The sequence below is a fragment of the Papilio machaon genome, chromosome 15 (genome assembly GCF_912999745.1).
Source record: "Papilio machaon chromosome 15, ilPapMach1.1, whole genome shotgun sequence".
NCBI classification, from domain to species: Eukaryota; Metazoa; Arthropoda; class Insecta; order Lepidoptera; family Papilionidae; genus Papilio; species Papilio machaon.
In genome coordinates, this window is record NC_060000.1 from 4,703,600 (window position 1) to 4,729,893 (window position 26,294).

At 31.8% G+C, this 26,294-nt stretch overlaps 1 protein-coding gene across 1 annotated transcript in view; it reads right to left on the minus strand.

Moving 5' to 3' along the window:
- LOC106712169 (rap1 GTPase-activating protein 1) overlaps positions 1 to 26,294 on the minus strand; it is a 209,200-nt gene that overhangs the window by 176,443 nt on the left and 6,463 nt on the right. Inside the window, exon 2 of the mRNA XM_045681271.1 lies at positions 3,222 to 3,228. The gene's annotated coding sequence lies outside the window, so the exon portion shown is untranslated. The remainder of the gene's footprint in view (positions 1 to 3,221; positions 3,229 to 26,294) is intronic.

The window sequence follows — 26,294 nt, forward strand, 5'->3', positions numbered from 1 at the left end:
CTCATCTAATCTTACGTTGGAGGGAGGGGGGGTCTCGGCAAATATCACGCAATTTTTTTTCTGATTGAAACAAAAAAAAATTATACTATTTTGGTCCATTTAATCCAGATTGTACATGCATAAGATTTAATCTTAAGCGTAATCGTAATACGATAAAGATCATTCGCTAATTCGTTCAATAGAAAATAATTTCATTCATACTTCGACGTTATACATTTACTTACTGTCAAACCACCATATTTGTTTTATACACTGAGAGAAAATTTTATTTAACAGTAATAAAAAAGTTTATTTGGACTTGAAAAGAAAACTTAGTTAATAGTAATAAAATTATATTCCATGTGAATAAAATTTTATTAGTACAGTCAAAACCGTTTATAGCGACATCGTTTAGAACAACCTACCGGTTAAATTGACCAAAATCAAAGGTCCTGGCTGAATGTTATTACATATCTTTCCTATTATTACCTGTCACCGGTTGTTACAACTATCGGTTTTTACGACTCAATATGAGTAGTCCCTTCGATGTCGTTATAACAGATTTTGACTGTATTTAATAAAATTTTATTAGTATTTAATAAAATTTTCTTAAATACATATGTGTATACGTAATGTAATACTAATATGTGTTTTTAATACGAATATTAAGTCATTAAAACAAATAATTTCAAAGAAAAAAATTAATATTCATCAATTATTTATAATACAGTCAAAACCGTTTATGGCGACATCGTTTAGAACAACATACCGGTTAAAATGACCAAAATCAAAGGTCCTGGCTGAATGTTATATAACCGCTTTATCGAAAACATTGGTTTTTACGACATTGTTTACTACGACATACCGCATTAAGCGACCACATTTGGTTAATTTTTTCGGAGAATTATATCTGTAGAACGACCGGCTCAGCTGTATTGTAAACAATTTGAATAGGTAACAGTATCCACATCTGGCACAGTATAATAGTCAATGGCTATTATCGTAAATGTGAACAAAGTTTAGGGTCTTTTGTAATTCTTAGAAACAAAGCACATGCATGCCTTTGCCTCAAGGCCCGCTTGGTCATATCTCTTAAGTCCAGTGTTACCAACCCTACTGTTTTAACAGTAGATTTGCTGTTTTCACATTGATTTCAATGTTTTCTGTTTCATTCCTATTTTCTACTGTTTTTCAACTAGCGTTCAGCGTCACCTATTTTGCAAAAATTACGACCTGCTTTATCTCCTACTGAAACACGCGAGTTCATTGATGTAGATCAGTCTATTGCAATTTGTGCACCAGCTACGGAGGATGATATTGTACGTGAAGTTCAAGAGGAAAATGAAAATGAACAGGAAGTCTCGGAAGAACAATTTACAGTGCCAACTTTGATTGACGGTCTTAATGCTGGTAGTGTATTACGAAAGATTGTTCTTTTTAATGAAGAGTTCCACATGCAGGGAAATTGTGACGATACGCTGATTAAAATCCAACGTGAGTTACAAAATGTGTATGCACGACAGAAGTGTTTCAAACAAACTAAAATTACAGATTTTATGCATACAAAAATGATGGAAAAATGATATTGTTCTTTTATATTATACGTTTGTATTGAAGTAAACAAAATGCGGTTTAATTTCCTACATGAATATACATATCTTTCCTATTAATACCTGTCACCGGTTGTTACAACTATCGGTTTTTACGACTCAATATGAGTAGTCCCTTCGATGTCGTTATAACAGATTTTGATTGTATATTCAAATATATTTTCACAGTAAAATCTTTTAATAAATAAATAGTATAAAGATGTTTCAACGAGACATCCTAACCTAACCTACTTGTTTAATTCCCCTTCCACTTGATTTTTATTTTTATTACACTTATAATTAAACTCTCAGCAACATTGATTACTAGTCATAACTAGTCGTGAATAAAAGCACGAAGCAAATTTGTTTTTTTCTTTTTACAATGACAATCCAACGCGTTTACGTAAGAAACTCACATTTTGAAAAATCTCACGTGAGATTGGGAGATGGGGGAGGGGGTTGAATAAAATCTCACGACATCTCACCAGGGGGGGAGGGAGGGGCAGAAAATTAAAAAAAACACCTCACGTAATTTATGGACGCCCCCTTATTAACATTATAAATGCGAATGTTTAGATAGATGGATGGTTGGATGGATGGAAAACATCCTTGAAGTGTACAAGAATGTGCGAAGAACAATGTATTCCGCTCATACAGGTGTGCGTAGTACATTCGAGCTCACAAGTGTCCATAGAGAGAGGCGGTTGTGAAAAGAATTTTTTGCAATTTCTCGAGAACCCTCCCCGATCCTCTGAGATTGGTTGCGCTATGAAAATACGAAAGGATGAATATTTCACGCGTTCATTGCTCAACCATTTATTCATATAAATTCTTTCCTTATTTTATGCGGCCAGACGACTTCTATAGCAAAAGTGATTTTTGCCTTTTTGAAAACATTTATTGGAAATTGCGTATCATTTTTAATAAAGAATTCTTTGGCCTTGTTCGACCTTGTTGAAAACCATGTACGAATATGTAAGTCAACTGTATTATTTCATCTTTTGTTTTTGTAACGGAGATGAAATTAATCTTACAATGGTATTCAACGTTCAAGGTGCCATTGGAATTCTGTAAGGAAGCGATTAAGACATGTTTTGATATTTAATTGTGTGATAGAAAAATAATGCATCTACATTTCTACTAACACAATTGCGGAGTAATCAAAATGACGTTCGATGAAAAATATGCCTAAAAGAATTCAGTTGCCTATCTTATTAATAGCCTAATTATACTTGACGTAAAACCTAAGAACTAAATGACATATTTTCAGATTTATTATAGCAAAGAAAATAAGACTTTGATAACTGGGACAGAAACATTTGTCAATTGAGTTAGGAAGTGAGTTTTACTACCGTGGACTGTAGGTACAAACTTATTCTCAATTTACTGAATGCCATTACCTTTCGCGTGAATCGTTTGCTGCATAATTGTTTAAGTTTACGAGTCGATCGGTCACAGAGAAGTTTATTAAATAAAACACCTACATGGGTATTGTTTAAGAAATGCTTGATATTTTTAATGATAAATCATATCCGTCGCAGATGACACGAGGTATTTAAAATATTATTATTTTAATGTTGACACAACTTTTATTATTTCTGATGATTCTTGGTTGTTACTATTATTTATTTGCTATTAGTTTCGTCATATATTTATTGATCTACTAGCTTTTACCCGCGACTCCGTCCGCGCGGAACAAAAAAATAGAAAACGGGGTAAAAATTATCCTATGTCCGTTTCCCGGTTCTAAGCTACCTGCCTACCAATTTTCAGTCAAATCGATTCAGCCGTTCTTGAGTTATAAATAGTGTAACAAACACGACTTTCTTTTATATATATAGATTGTAAGTATTTTCATTAACATTTAATGAAGTATAGGTACGGGTGTTTCTCGTTGAATGGATCGACCTACTGCTTACTGATCAATCGGACCAATAGGATTTCCCAATGGAAAAAATCGGCCCATCGAGAAACACCCACAAATGCAACAAGTGCACTTTTATTAGGGTATATTGCTTGTATTTTGTACACATCCTTGTAATCCCCGATCATACTTAGATGAAACAGCCGAAAAAGTTAACTACGATGCTCGTGACGTCATCCGTGCGGAATTAAAAATTAATAAATATAGCCTATGTCACCAAGGGATAATGTAACTTTTTTCATTTTGAATTTTTCAAATCGATTTAGTAGTTTTAGAATATTAGTATAGAACATAGTGACCTTTAGTTATAAATGTCCAAGTTAAACTGTCATTATAAGTAGTAGAAAAATATACGTCCATGCATTAAATAGATCATTAGAATTCAAAGCACGTTTCATATACAAAATAGGTTTTACGTACACGGGGTCAGGACTGGAGAGTGACCCACAAAGAGAGAAATTTCCAGTAAATTTATTTTGTAGACCATCTTTTAAGGATTATTGTTATAAAATAAAATATTATGTCATAATTCCTTCTAACGATAACAGTATTAATTGCCACTATTTCGGGTTAATCTTACAATATTTGTTTAGTATTTCAAGTGGAATAAACGTTGTTAGTAAGTAGTTACACTTAAAGAATAAAACAAGAAACACTTTTAAACCAAAAATATATCGATGTCATTGTTCTCTTTAATGAATATTTGATGAGCACCGCCGCTAGTGTTAAATATTTCGATAGAAAGTCCCCACAGCCAGTAAGCACGATTCGATTTCCGATCACGTCCGATGATAGTGTGCTGTGAACTTTGGTTTCATTTACTCGTACGCACCTAAAAGAGGTATATTGCGATCCAAGCTTTAAGCAGCTCGCATATAGCACAAGATGCGGAATTTTGGGGTTCGAGCGCTGTCCTTGAACTCCTCCTCCGTGCGCTGTCCTCTACCACAAAAGTTCCACTTGATATGCTCCTGCGTAAACATAAACTAGTAGCTAAACACGAGCCGTCGTTTGATTCTTGTAACACAAAAGTCATTGGAACATCTGAGGGGATTTAATACTGACTATAGTTTTAATATCATTTTTAAGATTTACTAAATTAACACGGCTATACAGTCTATTGTCTTATTGATATTACTTGTTAATTTACTTTAATCAGATCATGTTATTTTAAAACAAACATTAAAATTGATTTTTTTTAATTGAATAGTACCAGATTTTTACGCAACCGATACAATAACAGGGGAATTAGCGCGTTCTACAAACAAAATAGCAGTCGTTAGCTATTTTTTCACAATTCTTTTTCCATTGTCTTGTTAAAAGTTGATTGAAATTATTGTTCCCACGTTCCACAATATCACTGAGCCATTGTCACTGATTAGGGTTTCGTATTGTTGATGCATTTGTTTTATGTCATAATGTAAGGTATTTTCAGTGCTTGTTGAATTTAAGTTTCCTAATTTTTAATAGTGCAATAGTTCTAATGGATAACAAACTTCCAAATCTCTTTATAATTTATTATAATGTACATAATTTAAAATTAAAACTCAATATTTTTTATTTTATGTTTCGTACATTATCATATCCAATCAGTTATTATTAATGATGAACGCTTTCATGAAAATGAAAAAGTCCTTTTGCAAATTGAAATGTGCGTCATTTTGAAACGGATTTAGAGACATACAACGAACCGATGAGTCAATCTCAATGAAATTTTGAAGCCACAAATATTCTATATAGAAACGCCAGACGCACATTTCGTCTTGTCTGTCTGAAGTATTTGGTACTAAAAAATATTATTAAGATTAAGGACGAATAACTTTTGTAAGATAATGGATAAATTGAATGAATACGTAGAACTGGAACACATTTGAAATTATAAAAAAATGCCCAAGTATTCAAGTTAATTATGTAATTAAAAAAAAACTCGAGTATGAAACAACTTTAAACTTTCTTACGTACGTACGTCTTATAAATACAATTACATTTTTTTAGCGATGAAAGAATTCCCTACTTGTATGACTACACAATTAAATTGATTCTCTGCAAAGAATTCTGTTTGTACTTATGTTAATTTTTTTCGCTTTTAAATGTTTTACTTATTTAGACTATAGATATAACATTTATGGGAAGGATGTAAGATAGTTTTAATTGTTCTTTATAAGTCGATTACGTTATTAGTTCATGTACCATTGTACGTAGTGTTTTCCTTTGTACACATACAACAGCCCTATGAGCGTTGGAGTGGCCTACTTCAGTCTAACATTGAGTATTTCTGTTTGAGCAGATATTTGCTCACCAAAGTGCCATTGACTAAACCGGATCAGTTTCATTGACTATTCTACAAAATTAGGACACTAATCACTGAAGTACTTAATTTTCTGTGTCGGAATATTAATAAATTTGAATTTTAGTTTGTGACAATTGGACACATTTGCATGTGACCCATGTTACTTTTAGTGGTACAACAATTTTGATGATGTAGTGCTGAAAATTGTCATATTAGCCATGTTTGGGTTTAATGGAATTTAAATGAGAAACATATCTTATTAATATAAATGTGAAAGTTTAGATGGATGGATGGTAGGATGTATGTTTGTTAGAAGGTATCTCCGGAACGGCTCAAATCTTGATAAAATTTGGCACAAATTTAAAACATAGTCTAGATGTAAACACATAGGCAACTTTTCATTTTTTTAATTCCGCACGGTTTGAGCCGCGGGCGACAACTAGTTAGCTATGATTTTTTATAGGAGACTATTTTATAGATCAATGATGTAATATTAAATTACTGGTCCCGTTTTCTAACTTGATAAATGATAAATGTAATCTGTTAAAATTCATCGGCACACAGATGTTGTTCGAAAACCTTTACCGAAAGTATACGAAGTAAATATAACAAAGTATCGAGGATTAGTATTCTTATAGCGTTCGGTAAGGGATCAACTTGTAATTGGAATTCGGCTTAAGTTCTTTTATTATAAGAAGTTCGTACAATGTAATCTGCTCCAATGTATAACTTAGTTAATTGAGATGCAAGAATACAGGGCTAGTTTTAACAGTGATAGAGCCCGTAATAACATCGTCTGCACGAATGGCCCGGCTCGACCGGTGAAATACCACGACCACGCAGAAGACAGACGTGAAAGTAAATTTCAAGTAATTTGACGTTTCCTCTAATCAATGTGCGTGCCAGCGGCTTAATTTTAGTTCTCTTCCCCCATCCCACCATTTTCTTATAAGAAAGGAATGGGAACAGGAAGTAGATTTGTTAGGGGAGGGGATGGACTCCTCCGTCGTTTAAAGGCAGGCAAAGCATATGTCCAATGCAGATGTCTATGGGCAAAAGTCACTATTTTGGCGAATTCAAGTGCCAACTTTAGCTGTAAAAAATACAACTGTTCCCACTGTTGATGCATTTGTATAAAAACATGCGTTTTGTAAAAAAAACTAATAATGATGTATCTCTGTTGTTTGATATAACCTATTTGCTTCGATATTGCGAGGGATAGAATCAGTGGTACAGTAAATAAATATTTGTATTGTAGTACTCCAACTTTATTGGTTTGGGCTAGGGATAAATTGAGTTATGATTGCGTTTAGAATTTGATTACTTGCATTTGAATTTTTAGAATTTCGCAGTTCAATATACTTTCCTTAATCGGTATAAGAAAACCTATAATTACGAGTATATAAAAGTACTATTGTTAACGGTATCTAATTGGTTGTGTACACTACTTCCATGTGTTTTAAATTCACAAAGAAATAACTGTTTTAACATAGCGCACAATAGTACATTGAGAGGACATTTTAATTTCTATAGATAGTGTAGTTCGTGAATAATGAATACAAGTCATGTCGTCAGTTAATGTAAGCAAAACGAAGCCAACGGCTGATTGAAGATTACACAAATCCTTGGAGCCTCCACACGTAGCGAGAATCTCTGGGGACATGGAAATTTCAATGAAAATAAACGGAGACGGTATCACGCCATTTTGTTTTGTAGCATGCTTGTGTTTATTTATGAAGATTTTATATCTTATCCTCTCTAAGAACACAAATAGAAAATATATAACAATATCTTTTTTGAACCTTGTATGTTACGAGCGAGTATGTCTGTGAGTCGAAACAGTTTTACATTATCCCTTTGTTCTGTTTGAAATAAACAGAGGTAGCAATATTTTTGTACAGGTTATTATTTAGGTACAATATTAGGGTAGTGGAAGAACGGAAAGAAAATCTTCAGTGAGAAATAACCTTACAGTTTCGTTGGTACTGCTACAATACAAAAATATATCTCTATCTCAGTTATTTCCAAGAGAATGAAAAAGATGACATATTTTTGTATGAGTGTTCCAACAGTGGAAATCTACGGTTAGATATGGCGTATAAAGAAGCATGCACTTTGTATTTCTTTGTATTTCCTTTTGAAACGAAGTAAACGAGGTTTTAATTTAAAGCTTTCCTTTTAAGCCTATTAAATTCTTTATTGTTCTAACAGAAGCGCGAGAAATTTACGAGCCATAATGCGTTCCCATCTCCCACTTAATAATGCTAGTAAAATGTACGTGTGTTTATTTTATTCATTTAGTGGCGTATATCTACTTACAATGTACCGTGCATCGCTTTTTCTATCCGCGTTCTTGCATATTAAACGAATTAAGACAGTGTACCCGAATCGCAGTGAAAAATTATTTTGTCATTTAAAATTGGCTTTAGTAAAATTAATGGCTGTTAAAATGATTATATTTAATTTTTGTTACTTACTGAGATATTAAAAATCCGTGGATAAGCTTGAACAAACTTGATTATAACTGTCTGCCACATTTTCAAATTACGGAATCACTTTCTTGATTATAAACTAAAATTAAACTATATGCAGATTCCAGAAGAAAATTAATCTGTTTAGCCGTAAAATAATTAACAAAGTGTGATTAATTTTATCAAAAAAAAAAAAAAAAACTTTCCCCGTTTTAGTAGAAATATCAATTTCGCGTTTCACTAACAAAATGACCTGAAGGGTGGTTGAAGTAAATAAATTATTCCGAGAGAGAAAAAAAAAGTTTCCGCTACGCCGCGCCTACAAGATTATGCAAATCCATTACTGGGAAGAAATTCGTTTTATTCAAGGCGGAACCTTGGTTTTTAATCAACAATTGATTTTTATTCTTATATTTAAATCCAACTCAATAATATTACTCTTGAATTTGCTACGGTTAATATGAAACGAAGTTGAAGGACTAACCGTGGGTTTCTGAAACAAATATCTCCGTTTAAAACATGGTTTTATTTGTCATTTTGTCAAAGATAATGACAGGGATGACGATATGTTTTATACAGAGATTTTGGTCACAGAAACCAATGGGAAAGGAAACAGAAGATAAGTCACCGCTCTTAATTTCGTCAGTTATAATTGATTCCTTACAGTATTTATCCTGCAACTTTAATGTGTCCTGTGTGCGTCCATTATTTTAAAAATAATATTTCCGACCTGATGACAACTTTTTTGTCCTTACAACTTCAAGAAAAATAAGCTAAATCAGTAGTTATAGTAAATAGTCTAGATTATAGAGTTTGATTTTAAGGGAACAACCAATTCTAGCTATAAACTTCTGATGAATCCGCATATTAGTTATTTGCTGTCAGACACAGTATTCTTTCAAGCAACGATTCAATAAAACTTTACACCACAGACATAGAAGTCCCTCAAAACATTTTAGAACGATTTTACTATGTTTATATAATTCATGAAGTGAACAATTTTAACTACAAAGCGGCCATTCAGCTTCTAGCTGGTCATTAATTGCGAGAGATGAAACAAAGCGCTTTATTAGTGTGGCTCTTTAAACTTTATATCGACATCGATATTTTTAACATGAATTGCAAATAGCCCGGACGTATTCTGATTAGTTAATATTGTTAACCGACTTATAAATAATAAATTCTTATCTTTTATACTTATAAAACAAGTTTTTTTTTATTATATTCTGGGTATGTTTTCTTTGATCTTTTTTTAGATAATGTTTATTGGCTGTCGTCGATATTTTTCGAACTTACGTCGATATTTCTTTGAATAAAGCCAACACTATGTCGTCCACGAAAGGGCGTCGGCAGTACTTTAGCAGCCAGTCAAAGCTCATCTGAGTCACGTGTCAATGACCTCCATGTTTAATATCTTTATCCGCATTACTTCAAACGATCACGCTACGACCGCATTCAGATTATACGATGACGGTTAAAAGCGTAAACTCAATTTACAATTTTTCAGACTTCTTGTAACTCTATGTAATGAAAAAGGTTATAAACTGAAGTTGGTTGCTTTTATACACTCTAATTACTTGAAATTGTATCTATCTTTTTCTTATTAATGATGTATTTTTTAAAAAGCTCACTTAAACACGCACAAAAAATTCATCAAAAATGTTAGGTTAACTTTATTTTTGTGAAGAAAATCTGTCTATTTCATTTGGAATACTCGTAGTAGGTGCTAAATTCCATCTGCCTGAATATATAGATCGTGATAGTCTGCGTAAGTAACTAAATAAACTTTATGAATATTTGTTTAGGATGGCTGGATTATACCAGCAGGGATAAACGTCTTTATACAAACGTTAGGTCCGAAATCCAAATATGCACAAGTTTGATTAAACCATAGCCTATATTTTCATGAGTACCCCTTCTAAATTAGATAGCGAATATTTTTAAATATCGATCTTATTTTGACATATTAACCATCTATTAACAAATTACACTCTTAAAAGTACAAAAACTATTTACTGTTATGCGTATCGAATATAACATACTTCTTCGTGGTTAAACGGAACGGAACGGAACGGAACGGTTGGACGGAAGGAAGGACGGACGGACGGAAGGACGGACAGACGGACGTATGAATGGATGGAGGAAGGATTGCGGTTCGGTCCGGTCCGGTTCTGTTCCCTGTTCTGCTCTGTTCTCTATTCTCTGTTCTCTGTACGGTTCTCTGTTCTGTTCTCTGTTATGATCTCCGTTCTGTTCATTTCTCTGTTCCCTGTTTTGTTTTTTGTTTGAAGATATCTCCGGAACGGCTCAACAGATGATAACATATTGTACAGATGTAGAGCATAGTATGAACATAACATATTAGATATTAATAAGTTTTTTTTAGTTCCACATGAAAGGAGTCACGGCCGACAGCTAGTACTTAATATGATTAACATAGACATCTAGAGAAATAGGAATCGTATCCTTTGTCCTTTCAGTATAACTAACTGCCGCCCGCGACTCGGTCCGCGCGGAATTTTAAAAAAACATAATGAGTAGCCTATGTGTTCTTCCAGACTATGTTCTACATCAGTGCCAAATTTCATGGAGATCCGTTGAGCCGTTCCGGAGATACCTTCAAACAAACATCCATCCATCCTAGCATCCATCCAAACATTCGCATTTATAATTTTAGTAAGATTTACAAATACGATAATACACCACACGTGTACACTTTTCAACGAGTCAGCTTAAAATGTACTTAACGCAAAAAAGTTTACATTACGAGTATCCACGAGAAAATTCAGCTCTGCCAAGGACGCACAAAACAACCTTTCGTTGATTTCCCAAGTGATCTGATAAAACAGGTTGATGATAATCGGCACAAAATGTTATATTTTAGGTTTCTTTTTTGTCAACAAATCCAAATGACGACTATTTTAATCATCATCATCATCAATGCATCCATCTTAAAATTCATCATCATCATCATCATCAGCTCACTATACGTCCCCACCGAGGGGCTCGGAACCTACCCCAAGTTAGGGGTGACTAGGCCATAGTCAACCACGCTGGCCCAGTGCGGGTTGGTAAAATATCTAAATATTCGCATTTATAATATTAGTAAGATTTAATTTCGTATTTCTGCTTTTTGCAAAATATTCTATATGTTTATTTTGCTGACTTTTTAACAAAATTATTAATCCAAAAATGATGATAGTTTAGTATATTCGATATCTGGACGTCAGATATCTCAGTCTCTTCATAGCTTTATGTGCGATAAAAGTCATAATAGTTTAAAATCTATATATATAAAAGAAAGTCGTGTTAGTTACACCATTTATAACTCAAGAACGGCTGAATCGATTTGACTGAAAATTGGTGGGCAGGTAGCTTAGAACCAGGAATAGGACATAGGATAATATTTACCCCGTTTTCTATTATTTTTTTTATTTCGCGCGGACGGAGTCGCGGGAAAAAGCTAGTATATAATAAATATCAAAATGGTGGCAACTATAATTAAATTGTTTAAACTTTCGTAAGACATGTTAATAAATTAATTAAGAACAAGTATGATCGTCCGGTGACGGCACCGACTAGTTTCGGACCCGTCGGCGGTCCATCTTCAGGGCGAGTGCTTATTTTAAGTTAGTAAATAAATAACGCAAAAAACTATCATTTGTTCTGTGGGAAGCTAATGGAGCAGTAAGTCGTTTTTTTTTTTTTCAAAATTAATATTCTGTTTTCGGTGCTCGTTTCAGAAATTAATTTGCTTAGACAACTAAGTTTGCTTATAAAGTAAGTTTAATTAGGAAAATTTTGTTAGCCGACTCCATTATAATAGTATTAAGCGGGTGATTAGCGTTTTCATTTTATAAACGACCTTACCCCTTTGTTCTCATTAATGTCATCAGCGAATTGAGGCGAAGCGCAAAATAATTAATAATTTAATACAACTTTATTATATTTTTAGTTAAATACCTCATAAAGACTTTCTGAATAATTTATAGCTATTTGGATTCGAAATATTGCCAAATTCCAGTAATACAAGGCTGCAATAAAAAGTTATGTTATTTATTTGAAAATATCGCCTAAATAAATAGTTAATAATAAAAAATATTAGCGACGAATTTGTTTAACGATTTCTGAACAAATATTTTGGTAGCACAGATTGTGTAGTTATTGTTTTTTAAATGTAATTCAACTATTTTTTAACATAGCTATATGTCATAATATAGTAACATATATGTATGTTACAGTATTATTCAAGAAAGTAATCAAATTGAAAAGAACCGACAATTAATACCTACTGTTATTCATCTTATACTCTAAAGCTTTGACCAATTTTAAATACTGAGATATTACTTTTATTGTAGTAAGAAGGTTCTTTGAAGTGTTAAATACTCGTATGATTTCATTTTTACTCTTAAGAAATATATTAAGGATAAAGTCAGTTCTGTTTCTTGTGTTTGAGAAATGTAAAAAAATGATAGTTAAATAACTACATTTTTAATTAACAGCCAATGAAGTGTTAAAATAACGAAGTAATTTTCGAGCTGCAAAGAAGTCCCCGGGGCAGTTCTCTAACTCGGTATGTTTTGTGTTCGTTCATAAATAAATTCATTTCTACCATTGTATTGTACTTTATTCATTAAGGGAACATTTTGTTGCATGAATCTGTTATTACATTAGGAAGTCAATTGACAGTTTTATATAAAGTCACAATTAATTTTATTTAATAATACTCGTATAGTGAGAGTATGTTAGAGTCTGTTTCCGCTACGAAAACAGCCGTAAAAATGTATATATTTTTTATGTCATATTAGAGAATAATATTGTGTATACTTAGAATATTTACGGCAGTGGAATTTCACGGCTAAAAAGCTTATTTTTTTTAATAAATTGATAATTAGCAACGAAAACGAAATAATAGTGTGAAAATCAGAAACACTAGTTTCTAACAGAGTGTAAACGATTTTTTAAGTCCACATCATACTGACAGTTTATAACATTTAGTATAATTATAAACTGCCGCAGTTCATAATCGATCGGTGACATTTCCATTTTTACCCAATAAGTTTTAATTAGGTTGACGATGTCCTTGAAACTTACTGGGGAAAGGTTGCACAATGCTGTATGTCGGAATAGGCCTCCGCGGTGATATTCACCTTGAAAGGTTACCTGAAAAAATAAAAATATTAAAAATTATAGGTATGGGGTGGTTCATTGTTTAAAAAAATACTTTAGTTTAGACAGGCGTGAAGTGACAGCAATTCCGCGTTTCGTCTGACGACTGTGGTGCCAGAGGCATAATTTTAGTCCTCTTTTCCTTCCCACGCTTTTCTTCTTAGGAAAGGGTGGGAAGGAGAATTGGATTTGGCGGAAATGGAGACGCATAGCAAAGGGAAATATCCTCTTTCTGTGCGTCCCCTTCTCTGCATTTGCGGATGTCTATGAGCAACGGTCGCCTCGCTATTTCGGCGAATCCAGGGGACCGTTTGCTGGTTTGCAACCTTTTGATATAAAAAAAAAATTATAAAATACTCCCTGTAAAATTAAATTTATAAAATATGTATAACTCCCTGTATTGAATATGCTGAAGATCTTTGCTAAATAAACAAATTTATTACACCCTTTTATATGGCAGTGCGGACGATAAAGCACGTCCTAAATTATTCAAGTGCCCTTTGGCGTTCCGGAGGGAAACTGATAAGATGAATATTTCATGATTTAACTTCGAAGATATCATACGTCTACACTATAGTTTCATTCCATTTGAAATATTTGAGCAATATTTTAAGAAAATGAAAGTAAATTCTAACTAGAGACATTTATTTTACAACCTGAATATTTAACAACTTTTGTTGCCGTCAATGTTTACCAAATTAAATTAAGTGTACGTGAAAAATAATCACTAATTTTAAACTTTTTACATTAGCCCTAATTTGAAATGTAAATGATAAATTAGGGTTAATGTTCTAAAAGTTTAAATTATAAAGCTTTTCAACTTTTTTCTCCAAATATGTGACATGAAATATACATTTATTACATACAAAAGCAATTTCATAAAGCAATCACAGTTAAACGCTCGGCTAAAATGAAAGAGAAAACTTGTTGCCACGGAAACAATTGGATTACATCTGCCCGAGCCAGACTCGGTTTGGTCCCTCTTTATTAATTAGACAGGGAACAATAGCTTGTCTCGTCACACGGAAAATACATATGAGGGTCTAAATATTTCAAAATTATATCAACTTTTGTTTAATAATTAAAAGTTATTATAAATAAACCTTTAAAAGTCAAAGGAGCCACCATTTATTATTGTTGCAAGTGGATTACATCACATTGGTACAATTTTAACTTTATTAGATTTAGTAGTAAAAATATATGTTCATCGAAAGCTTATTTGTTAATTATATAAAACCTACCATTAAAGTCCCCGTTGACACATTTATTAGTCGTCAAAATGGGACTAAAGTTGTCGATGCGTGGTTGTATAGGTGTGATCAGTGGCGTTGGATTTTAAATCTTAAATTAATCTTGTTAAAATACAAAATCGTTAATCATAATATTATAACATGTATATTTAAAAGCAAAGGGTAAATAAGCAACGCCACACATGATAACTTTTAAATGAACAAAATTAATTCAAGACTTTTACGACACAAATGCAATAAGCACGAGACCATTATCATGAATATATTATTTTATTACTTTTATAAAGGTATTCCACTGGAACACGTTATGAAGCTTTTCACATGCATATTAAATATTTCATTCATCCATAAATGGTACTTTAAAAGTAAATTGGCATAAAAAATAATAAGTATGGAAATCGGTTTTACAAATACGTTTATTTTAAGTAAAATTTGATTTAAAAACACACAGTTATCAAAATTCAAAAATATTTCTTACTACGTTACAAAACTGTTACAAAAAAGTGACTGGTTTTGACAACTAGGAACAAAATATCGTCAAATGCTTAGCGACTAAAATCGCTAGGTTTGGAAAATTTACTTTGCTTTGTGTCTGAAGTGCCTAATACAATTTTCAAACTTAAAATAGAATTATAAATAAACAATTAATAAAGATGCTACAGCGTTAACGCTCTTTTGCCTTTCTAGTAAAGCTTTATTTACCTTTTCATCTCATGTTACCTTTTTGAGTCACGAGCGATACATTCAAAAACAGATAACAAATAGGTTTAAAAATTTAATAGAATTAAATAAATAAAACACGGAAAGAAAAAAGTAATATTTGACATTTGAACTGTTTGCTACAAAAAATCTTATTGCAAAAGGAATAATTGGATTTCCCCGACACAGTTCAAGAGTTCTTATTTGCTTTGCTTGTTCCCGTTCCCGCTTTATTAATTACAAAGGGATGTTTAGGCGAACGACATTATTCACGAAATATACATTGCTCATAAATTTAAATGTCAAAATTCTTGAATCTATCCTACCGGCTAACTGCGAGTCTTTGAATATCAACAAGATAATTGCATTACTCGGTTTAAAACCCGATCATGGTTCCCAATCATTGGACCGTAATAGCCAAGCTATGGTCCGCGAATGATTTTAAATTTAGGATTAAATAATTCAAATTGCCTTACACTATTTTATGGTTTTTCTGCTTTGTTGGTAATTGAAACAAGTGATATGCATAAATACTTGAGTAACAATATTAATCCTAGGATTGCCGAACTCGTGAAGAAAATATATGCACAAAAATAACAATAACAGAAAATAACATGTTTTACTTAAACTAAAACATTTTTATGTAATTTTTAACTAAAATTTCAGTTTGTTTATGACGCTTTATTTTTATTACACCTTCGTTGTAGCCCCTGCTAGACAAGTGTCAGGGATCACATTTATAAGAACAATAAAAGTAATTTCTGACCATGAAAAGGTTAGGAACCCTTGGTTTAAAAACTCACTAAACCGAGGGTGTCCACTGCCATTCTGTGATGACACAGGAACATATTGTTATGTATATTGAATCCATGAATTGAGATTATTTAACTGCGATAATTTTGTTTGCTGTCATAATATAAATTTTAACAATAAAAAACAAGATTTTCCAACTGTAAAAACGCTTCAGTAATTTAAATATGAAAGAAAAAACTGACTTAATTACAACTTGAATTTCAAAGCTGTATTAGCGTTCAAATGCTGAATGCTTTAAAAATTAAAACTAGGCATTAAAAATTCTATTTATGTAATTTAAGTAGCTAGAGATTTTAATTATTATAATACATGGCAAATACTTACAATGAACAAGTGATGTTGAGTAAGGTAACTTCATGGTTCACGTATGAATTAGACTACTTCGTTAATTTCTCAAGGGAACCGACTGATGAGACAGGTTAATTTCCAATTCGTTGCGTTGTAACTAAGCTCGCTAAATTTTTAATATCTTTTTTTTTAATGAAACGTTACCAGTAGCAATATTTATTTACTTATAATGAATGTTTGTTTTTTTGAACAGTTGAATTTGAAATTTAAACGCGGGTCACATATTTTAAAAATGCTGTCGCATTTGTCTTCGTATCATTATACTGGTCTTTATCCATACAATCGTTTTTGGAACGAAGTTCCTTATCGCGCGTTGTGAAAGGGGGCTAGACGGAAAAAATTCTCACGAAAAGTTGTCACGACACTTTTTGCTATAGTAAGTATGTTAACGACGAATGAGCGCTACTTCACCATGGCAACAATGTGACAATATATAACGAAAATTCATAGAAATAAAATGTACTTCTTGTGAAGACTTCAGTTTTTTATTCATAGAATAAACATTGGTTCCTTCACTGATTAATCGAAAGGAACTTCGTTCCATCCGGTTGTCCCTTGACACCTCTCAAGTTTTTTTTTTTCCTGTGGGCGATCAATTTTAAATAACTTTATAACTTTTACTATCGCCGAAACGAGAACTAAAAAATATTTCTTCTTTACTTTTTTATTCTCTTTGTAATTTTCTTCAATTGTCTTCGTAATCCTTATAGTCGGGACTTAAAACATGTCAAACGCTAACAACAGTTCGCGTGAACCAAGGAACAGTTGCAATTACTGAAGACGGCGAATCAAAGCGAAAATAGAGTAAAACCTCCTTTTCATTTAAATTCTGCAATCAAAATTTCAACGTCCTAACAAGGATTACCTAGATTAAAACGCTTCGCAATAAAAACTGAAGCTTTTTTTATTATTTGCCATGACAAATTAAAAAAAAATCTTATTTAAACTAACGTAAATTACAAACATAATTATATTTTAATTTTTTTATCATTAGGCTATTTAAAAACTAATTAAAACAGTTCTGTCAAACATGTCTAATGTTGACTTTCGTCAGTTTACACTTTCTATGCATTGACATAAAATAAAAGATAGGCAAAGGTTTTAAAAAATTATGTTTTATGTCATGTTCGCATTAATTTGTCACATCCCTTGGTTTCCATTATAATTGGATGCTTTATTGCAATTAAATGTAGTACATAATTGATCTGCAGTTAGCTTAGCCACTGTTGAGAGCTTAATCCTTGAAATGAAATAATCCGTAACAATTTAAGCCGATCTATTGGATTTAATAATTCTACTAATTAACGGATATAAATTTTTTATAAGACATTACATAGAAATTAAGATTAATAGATTCCATATCAATAGAGTCATTTGACCTGCGTAATAGTTTTAACTTTCTTTCGCGATGGAAATATATGGATTTAGTTGTTAAATTATAATGAACCACGTCTGTAATATCCTAATTAATATTGCAAGCGCATTAGTTGTTTTGTTTTGTATTCACAACGGACGTATACTTTTCTTTAATGTTGTTTTGCAACTATAACTATTGTTAATTACAAAAACAATTATTACAAAGCAAATTTAACCAAAACATGCTTCAAATTCAACTTTATTCTAAGTGAATAAAGTTGAATTTGAATTTGAAATTGAGTTGATAAACTATCTCCCTTGGGTTCATAGAATTAACTTCAACTTTGCACTGACCAATTCGCTCGCCGCTCGTACGACACTAATTAATGACTAACATTTCAGTAAATAGAATAATGTTTAAGCTCCGGAGACAATGAACACAATGGTAGCGTAAATGTGTTTAGTTTTTCCATAAAACATTGCTAATTAGCTTTGTTTCGTAATACTTCTAAAAAAAAATTCGAAGTCTCTCATATAGGTCTCACGAAGACCATGGGCGTCGCCAGCCTTTGATCTACGGGAGGGACGTAGGCCAATTATCAACGGCGGCTGGCTGATCATTAACGGGGTGGCAGATAGTTAACATATATTTTATATCAAAGAAAATGCTAATCAACATGTGGTATATTTTGTAATTCTCTAGGGAGAGATGGAGGGGAGCAGCTGCTCCCTTTGCTTCCCTTGGCGATATTTATATGCCTTAGACACCAATTAGTAAGTTTGAGTTAGGCTGTATGTCAACCAAATATCAAAATTTGTCCTTTAAATTAACCCAGACAGGGATTAATAGATCCACTTTATTTTTTCAGTATTTATAGTCGTCGTTATCTTGAAAGAAACAGCTACCGTAAAAGACTGGTCATGTTTCGTCTGACCTTTGAACAGCCTTGCCCTTCAGTTGTATCAGTTTGTGGCAAGTTTATGAGAGCCTGATTTATATCTGTGAACGACAGAACGAAGATAGTCGAGTCAGAATTACTGCTTATTATTTATATTAAAGGTCATCGTGATAGCGAATTAATGAAGCTATAATTTAACTATGAAACATTTTAAAAAGTGTCGACACATTAAATTAAACTATGATGTATCATTCGATTCGTTAGTTTATTTCATATCAATATAAATTTGAAAATTCTTTTAATTTGTATTCCAAGTGAAAAACTTCTAGCTATTTTCAACGTGAGTCGAAAGCGAAAAATTATGTTCGATCATGCGTTCTAAATGATCCATAAATATTTCTAAGACCTTATATATTTCCAGCGGAAAATCTATTTCTATTTTGAGTTTCAAAGACTATATTAAAGTTCTTCTATTTATATGTTTGTATAATAAACAACATTTATAAAGAGATCGTGTTCGTTATGATGAGGCAGCGGTCTTTTTGATTTTGAATGCGAATGACTTCGCTGGCAGTAAACTCTTGACCTACATGCATTTTATTGCTATCACTAGTTAAAAGTAAGTTTTATTTATGTTTTGAATTGCTCTTTTATTAATAAATATTTCTAAAAGAGTTAAATTGTTCATCTTGAATACTTAATTTAAAAAGTAAAATATTAAATGAAATATTCTGCTTAATTATACTAGAAACTTTTGAATATTAATTAGCAAAAGTTTAAAATTAATAACCGACGCAAAATATAATTCATACAAAAATATAATTAAGTTTACAAAGTGTTCAAAATTCTTTAACGTTGTAAAACTTTCAATCCGTTCAAAGGAAAAAAGCGCTCATTCATTTTAGAAATTAATTGCCTCGAATTATGGAAAACTAAAAAGATTTAAGCCAGTAAGGCATATTATATATAACGTAGATGATGTTTATTCTAACTCTTTTGGTACATAGAAGTTTAAATATTTATTTTAGCATTATAAGTCAAAAAGCGTCTCAAAAACAAAGATTGAAAGGAAAAAAGGAAACATTTATTGCCACACAGTTTAAAGTTGCGGTAACCTGCCCTGTTTTTCAGTTGGCTCCTTTGCATTAGAGATAGAATTAGTTCAACAACAAACAATAATATATATATATGTAGATTGGTCGCCAACATACGCACATACACTCTGTCACATTAAGAGTCATAACTGCACATATTTCTCATATAAAAACCACACTAAAATTGTATTTTAGTTGGCATTAATCCTAGTAATTCTGAGTGGCAGTTAGTACTTGCTATCTTTGCGATAAAAAATGTAGCTTACAATATTAATATTTATGGTTAGTATAGCGATTTAAATATAAATGTGGGTTATGTTAAATTTCCTAATAAAAGAAAGGAAGGGGAAAACAGTCATAGCGTGTTTGGGCCATTTAACGCAAGACTCTATTGTTCCTTCGGCTTGTTTTAAACGTTAGTCTAGTTTATTACGTACAATTAGAATACATAAATTTCGAAGTATGTTTTGATATTTATTTTTTAAACAGATGGGAGATAAATTTATTGTTATTTTAAAGAATACTTTGAAACAAATTTACTTAGAAGGTACCTTAACTATAGTCACAGCTAGCGTTGCCAGGCGTCCGGATAAAGCCGGACATAGGTAGGCTTGTGGATTGCGTGTCCGGCCAAAATAAACGGTTTTCCGGCTTTTGTTAGGCTTTTTACATTTCCCAAACGAGAGCGTACCTATTAATACTAAGACAACATTTTAAATAATATAGGGTGTCCGACCTTTCTACCCAAATGTCCGACCAAACTGACATGATGGTCTGTCCGGCTAGTAGGTTTGGCGACCTGGCAACCCTAGTCACAGCCGAAATACTACAAAAATATAGTTACTCTTTGAAAAAAAAAAACAGTGATATAGATGTTTTGCCAGTGCAAACTCTCGGTAACAAAGTAAATATTATTTCATATGAACGTCAATATTGCAGCCACAAATTACAAATTACCTCGCAGGGTCGTGCGTCGCCTCTTGTCGCCGCAAACATCACTTCGTTTGTCTGCGGTCAGCCTCCGCCGCTGTCAGCTCATGTTCATTTTAATTACATTCAAAGTTCAATTTACAAACAAAATGAAAACCAATACAGTACGTTGAACAACATATTCGTTGTCTTATTACTTCTGTTGGTTAAAATTCAAATATTAATTAGTAATTAATTAAAAATAATTATAACTTAGAGTATTTGGAAAATGCTATTCGCTTTTAATATTACTTGGTAACTAATATTCGGTCTAACCAATTAGGCTACAAGATTATTATATGTATGTAAGAATAAAACTGTTTGTGTTTATGTTATTAATAACAAAATAATAACAAAATATTTGGTAAATAATTTGGTAACGATAATGAACTGCGCCAGTGGATTAAGTAAGTAAATAAAGAACCGTTTACTTTTCGCAATTTGATACATTGCAATATCCATTCTAGTGACTTTATATTAACGCAACTGTTGTGATGGATGAATTCACGCCTATACCTAAATTTTTATTTTATTAATTACTTGCGTTTTTTTATTCCCACATTCTAATTATTGCCATAATTTTCGTGGAAACTTTTTTGCAATATTTCTATTTAATTTGAACCTCCGAAATTTATATTACTCGTAGTATTGTTAAATATTAAATAAAACTGAATCACGACCGAAACAAAAAGATATAGGCAGTTACAAATTTCGATGTGACACAACAATGGCGGATCTCTCTAGCGTCTTCTATTAATAACTATTTAAATATATATAATACTACATTACTTTATCATGTTAAAAATTGGTTAAACTAACGTGATACAAGTTAATATTAATATAAAATATTAGTTTAATACATATTTGTTTTTATCCACGTGCGAACGTCTCAAACAATTCTAGGTAAAAAATCATATCCAAGAACTTCCTGCAAATACAAATCTTAACAAGTTCTATACTTTCTTTTTAAGGTAATATCTAACAAATAGAGGATTTATAAATACTTCAAGAAGGAACTACGGTATGTTAGAGCATTTATTATTAATACAGTAACATGTAGCATTATGAGGAAAATAGTTGCTCGCTTCATACCTTAATTGGTCTTGATGTTCATCGTACGAATATAAAGTGTAATCTTCAGTACGGAAATGTTACAATACAGCTAATTATAAGTATAAAAAACAACAATTCACTGTAATTTCGTCCTCTCTTTGAGTAACTCTTAATAAGTACTCTCCAACTCAGAAACGTTTAATGGTTACTCAAAGAGCCGGTAATTTGAATTTCTCGTACTAAATCTACACTGAAGGGCTTCTTGAATGACCATTTATACTTAACCATTGTGCGATGATCAGAGGGGCTAAGCACGAAGATATGCGAAAAGGTAATTATAGTATCATCGTAAAGAGTAGCGGACAAAAGTACAACATATTATGTATTTTGAAAGTGCATACAGTACGAATACTTTCTCGAAAAATTTCGTATTAGGCCTCGTATAATTGATTTTGTTTATAAAATTTAGGTTTTAATTTGAAACTGTGACCATAAGTTTCGTTTCATTTAAATGTTCTACAGTTACAAGTTTGAAAGAACAGTAATAATACGATTACATTCTAGTGGTTATTAATATAATTAATTGTATTTCCGCGCTAGTGAGAACAGAGCGTAACGAAAACGAACGTTAAACAATTAATAAGACGTAGGTAATGATCATTACCTGCAGTACTATACATAGCAACAATCTACAGACGTTAATTAGGGATGTGCCTAAGAAATTCAAAAATGACCTCTGATAGAAAGCGACAATCCTATCTCATTTTAATTTTTTCACATCTATGGATATTTAGCAATACTTTTCGTACTCGTATCGATGTCGCAATCGCAACTACGAGTATAATAATACTCAAACTTATTCCGATCGAAACCAACAATAGGTAATTCTCGAAGGTAGTTCTTGACAGATAAACTTTGTGAACTACTAACAAGGGTAAGAAAGTTATCATAGTCTGTTGAGATAGAAATGTGACAGAAATTGCCGCGATTAATATCTATCCTATATGTATACGTAGTCATTACATAGGCATATTTTTATGATGTTGTTTGAAATTAATTACAAAGAATTTTTAATTACGTTCCAAAATTTATTACGTAAAATTTTATTTAATAACTTTTCTTTTTAAATTCCTTTGCCACTTTTACATAATAGATGGCCTCGCTTTTTAATTGGCCAACCGGAGTATTTTGAATAATTTTACATCGCGTTGTTTTACAAATGTTTTAAGTATATTACACAATTTTCTTTTAAAATCTAAAGGCTTTCTGAAAGAATGTAACATAAAATATAAATGTAATGACAACTCTCTAGAATAATATACCTATGATTCTATTTTCAATTATTTAGTATAACACGTTACTTAATTTTGCTTATTTAATTATTAATTTTTTCGTAACGTTTGCGATTGTTTTAGATTAGTAATTTGAATATATGCCCTAAAAACAAATATTTCAACGGATACAATCTAATCAAACGGATTTAGTGCTGTTCTTGGTGACCTTGAACGTAGACCTCTAATAAAATAGTAAAGACATTTCGCCCTTAATCTTACTTAGAGGGTAGGATAAGGCAAGTCCACTGATTTAAAAGATTCTAAATCACTTAAGTATTGTAATGTACAATGGAAGGTGTAGGTTTCGTAAACATTTTCAGTAATGTCAAAGAGCTTCACTTCTATTAAAAATCCTACTTCCCGTAACTTGCTTAGCGAAAAAAAGTTGTTTTTTAATGTTATGAAATAATTTTTTTGTATTTGGTAATTAATATATTTTGACATTTTGGAACAGAAATATTAATATACTAGCTGTCTCCCGCGACTCCGTCCGCGCGCAGTTAAAAAAAAAAAAAAAACAAAATGAAAAATAGATGTTGGCCGATTCTCAGACCTACTGAATATGCTCACAAAATTTCATGATAATCGGTCAAGCCGTTTCGGAGGAGTACGGGAACGAAAACTGTGACACGAGAATTTTATATACATACTAGCTTTTACCCGCGACTCCGTCCGCGCGGAATAAAAAAAAAAAAGAAAAAGAAAACGGGGTAAAAATTATCCTATATGTCCTATTCCTGGTTCTAAGCTACCTGCCCACCAATTTTCAGTCAAATCGATTCAGCCGTTCTTGAGTTATAAATGGTGTAACTAACACGACTTTCTTTTATATATATAGATTAGATTTTATACAGGTGTTACGTCCGTGGATACTTGCAGTTGTTTTTCATTTGTAAGTCTTTTATACGAATGGTATATATCTCCATTAGTTATTAGTGAATTGATTTAATTTTGAGTAGCGATTGCAATCTATAAGCCTGTTGCTTCATCTCAAGAGAGGCGCAGCCGATATTAGATTACGGGGTGCTGATTGAGTAGTCTGCGTCCGCAGCGAACGGCGCGTCCGCTTAACTATGTCACCGATTATTTTTGAACTTTGTCCGTTTACTATCGGTCTAGGAGTCTAGGCTTAGGTGTTCATTGACAGCGAAATGTAACGGGTAATCGATATTTTTGCATATCGTGTAAATCAATTTAAAATAAACATTTTTTTATTATGTAATACTCTAATTATGTCCAACTTTATTTTCTAAAATATCTTTCATTTTATATTAAAATTAATGTTAATATTCAATTTTCTATTTCAATAAATCTAAATAAACTGTAATTACTTAACACAAGAAGCTTTTAATAACAATCTAAGTTCACCGTGATTGTTTAAAGCAACAAATAATGTTAATTTTAAATTTCAATCAAGAACAAAACGAAACGGATTTAATTATTACTGTAACAAAATGTTTATAAAAATAAATAACTTTTGCCCGCGACTTCGTTCGCGCGTAATTTCTTAAAAATCCGTTAAGCCGTTCCGAAGATACCTTCAAACAAACATCCATCTAAACATTCGCATTTATAATATTAGTATGAAATATGATTACATCGAATAATTAATATTTAGGCATTAATTGATAAGCGAAAAGTTTTTCTTTTTATATTTAGGTCACAAACCTTCGTTGTGGCTAAAATTACCAATGTTTTGTCAAAATCTCTCTAGCGGTATGAGAATGCAAATATACAATCGTATATTTTATTTAAAGATATATCTTTATATTCAGACTGCGACATAAAAATTAAATTGCAGCGTTGCAATGTCTCATAAATGGTTGGCAATGAATGTACAAAACGGCGGCGCCCGTTAAGCAGAGGCTATTCGTTATTTTTAGCTCGCAATTAGCGTTGCCGTTTGCGATGTAATTTGTATCCAAAGCAGCATGCATGAATGCAAAGCTATTCCATTTGGGATGGAAGAAAGAGGGACTTCAAATGTATAAAGAAAACGAACTCAAAAAGAAAATTACAAATTGCTAGCCACAGATGGCGCTGCCAACAACTTTGAGTCATAATACTGAAATACTTACATTGGGATTTAGATCATTATAGATAAATTAGGTTAGGTCGTTGAAAATATAAAAAAAAAAAAACTTAATATGTGGGTTTAAATGTTTCTAAAATATATTGACAACATCTTGGATAAAATTTTCTATTATATGAAAATTAATCTAACTCTCTGTTAAAATTATTATCTAAATTTAATACTTCTGTGGTTAACCAACCACTTTCTTAATTAAGTATCGTAGATTGATTGAATTTTCGTACCATTAAGTAAGTACAGATTACATAAAGTAAATTACTATCTTTTTATTGAACTAAGTATGTTCACTTTAAATTATAAATATTATGCAATAACTTTTAACAGTTTCTTAATTTCTTTAAAATTAACAGAGTATAATAACTGATTCGTCATTATGTCTGGACGCAGCATGCGATGGTCTCATGTGAATTTCATGAGCTGCCGGGATATAAGATCATCAATTATGTTTATTTCTGAATAAACGTACGAGATTTAGAATTTTGATTCATCATACTGATTTCATTTGTTCTTTTGCTAACTTTAGATCTGTAATAAATGTACACACAATGATACTGAATTTCAGAAGGATAAATTGTTATATTATTTTGTAATAAAACCTTCGCAATAAAATTACCAGACTTATACTTGTTTGACTAACAGTAAAGGATAGATTCCAAAGCTGAAAAACTTACAAAAAATAACTTTCTCTTTGCAATATAGAGAAAACTAGTTGTCGCCCGCGACAGCATCCGCCCACAATTAAAAAAAACTTAGTAGTCTATGTGTTCATCCAAGCTATGTTCTACATCTTTGCCAAATTACAGCGAGGTCCATGCAGCCGTTCTGAAGATACCTCCTAAAAAATTTATAAAACATTCGCATTTATTATATTAGTAAAAATAGTAAGACATGCACGCATAAGCGAAACGTATATACAGTATAATTATTGTAGATGTAAGTTATTGTATGTAAGTTGTCTCCGTCTT